The sequence below is a fragment of the Marmota monax genome, unplaced genomic scaffold (genome assembly GCF_021218885.2).
Source record: "Marmota monax isolate L192 unplaced genomic scaffold, Marmota_monax_Labrador192_F-V1.1 WCK01_AAM20220418_F8-fsc01061, whole genome shotgun sequence".
In the NCBI taxonomy this organism is placed as follows: Eukaryota; Metazoa; Chordata; class Mammalia; order Rodentia; family Sciuridae; genus Marmota; species Marmota monax.
Genome location: NW_026693322.1, coordinates 76819 through 79191, shown reverse-complemented (window position 1 = coordinate 79191; position 2373 = coordinate 76819). Strand labels below are relative to the sequence as shown.

The window sequence follows — 2373 nt, the reverse complement described above, 5'->3', positions numbered from 1 at the left end:
TTCTAGTTGACACCATCACTCGAATTTCTTTCTCTTGCATTTTTCTTGACATTTTTGTTTGCAAAGTTCTTGTTGTTCTTCTCATTGTTTCCGTTTTATTAGCTTCTTCAATTGTTGTTTAGATGGAGATCAATCCCTTCATCTAATCTTGGTTTCTCTCTTTCCCGATCTTCACTTAAGTCTTGCTTCCTTTCAACATTGAAAGTCTCAGTAAATGCTGGTGACCTTCCAGATGACATTATTTGGTATCTCAATCTGAGTTGATGGGGAACATGGTACTTGGTTCAGAAAGCCTCTCTGGTATGTTCTCTATATCTCCAGTGAGTTCTCCTTTGAAAACTTCAACTCTCAGAGGCTGAGCAGGGAGTTACACGGTGGAGGGTGGAGACTACTTTGATCTGAGGATGATATGCAGATAACCAGCAAGCACTGCATCCTGTGCAGTTTTACTTCACCAGCTGAGGAGGTGGACTGGAGAAGAACATGGATGAAAATGACAAAGGATGCGACATCTGGAAGGATACCCACATCAAACCAGAAAACTATAATGAACTCATATAAGAAAAGAAGATCTGATTTATCTGACATCAGCTTTGCTAGTATAATAAAGGAATTAGATGAATCAAAGGCATATATGATTGGAGGATTAGTAGATCACAAGGGATTCTCATATAAACAAGCATCAGATTAGGGAACTGATCATGTACCACTCCACCTGGAAATTTTATGAAAATTTATAATTGAAAATTTTGGCAGTTAAAAAAATGTATTTGAGATTGTTCTGGAAGATCCTGGAAACAAGAGACTGGCAAGAAGCCTTTTTCAAGATCTTACTCTAAAGGAAAGGGGGTGTTCTCATAGACAAAGCTCGTGAAAGTTCTTCCCATGACAAACAGTCTGCCATGGTTGAAAGTGGATCAGACAGTGGTTTCAGTGACGGGGAATATGGCAAGAATGAACCAGTGTCAACACATAAAGACAAACAGCAGATAAGGAAAATAGCACTGAATCTAGCAGGCAATATGTACCACGCTAGCATTACCTGGTTTTCTTTAAGAAAAATTAGGAGAAAGTGATGTGCTTCACAGAATATTAAAATTAGGGAAAAATATTTTCTCTTATTTCTTTTGTAAATTTTAAAATCTCTTTAGAGATAAATGGTAATGAAAAGACCTTTGAACTCCATAAGAATTTTTTGTTTATGCATAAAACAACTTAACTCTGTATCATTTTTTAAAAAATTGCTTTTTAAGCCTCAAATAAGAGTTTTAGAATATTTTGGTTTATTAGTATACCCTATTTCTCTTTCATTTTCTGGAATGAATTTCGCAGGATGTGCCTTCTGACCTTTCAATTCACATCAGTGACCTTTCTATCAGTGTTTTTCTAATTTGTTATATATTTATTTGTGGGGGCAGATATTCATAAATGTCCTCTAAGTCTACTAAAATGTTATGTATGAGATCGTATCCTCCATTCGCAGCTTTTATATTCAATTTATTTAGTTCAAAAATACACACTAATCCTAGGAAGAAATATCAGTTTGCTACTTGATAATTTGTTTATTTTGGACTGCAGAGTCTATGCCTGAGCCTCCATTGTGGCCTTTTCATGTTCTGGAGTAATGATGAAACAGATGAAAATCTCTTTAATCCATTTTCTTAATTTCTATAATGGTAACAATTTATTTCAATTGTAAAATTGAATTTTTGCAGGCTAGATTATTTTATAAAGATATTACTTTAGAAGGATCAATTTTGCCTTTATCTGATTCAAAACATATCAGTTCTTATTATCTCTTTTTTCCTTACATATATTTTTTAAAACTGTTGGTTTTTAAAGTGAATATTGTGCATCTGTCTTGTATATTATAAGAATATTCAAACTAACACAAAGGTATTTATGTTTCTGGAAATAATATATGCATGTATAAAAATATCATGCAATTTTATATCTGTTTGTCTATATCATGTATGGTTCTGTTATTAACTGATGATAACAGAACTGATTTGTATGATTTGTGTGAATGCTTGTGTTCAAGACACTAAGAGCAATTTGAATTGCATTCACACAAAAACCATAACTAAACATTTGTTTAGAAAGGTTGGAAGGAGAGAATGGGCCAAAGGGAGCTGTTTTAGTTTCTAAACAGTGATTGTAGGGAAATAGAGAAGTTTTGTTTAAAATAAAGTGATTGCTCTCTGTCTCTGACAACTAAAGATATCAGAAACCTTCACTGAGCTTTGGCAAAGTAAGTTTCTTATCTTTTTTTTTAAATATGTGAGAGCTATATTTAAACAACCACATTATTTATATATAAGTTACGTATTAACTTATATACATATTTAGTAGAAAGTTTATTATAGTATTGAT

The 2373-nt window shown here is 32.8% G+C and overlaps 1 pseudogene; it reads left to right on the top strand.

Annotated features, from left to right (window-relative positions):
• Positions 1-408: 408 nt before the first annotated feature.
• LOC124100990 (tRNA methyltransferase 10 homolog A-like) lies at positions 409-1036 on the top strand (annotated as a pseudogene).
• Positions 1037-2373: the final 1337 nt, after the last annotated feature.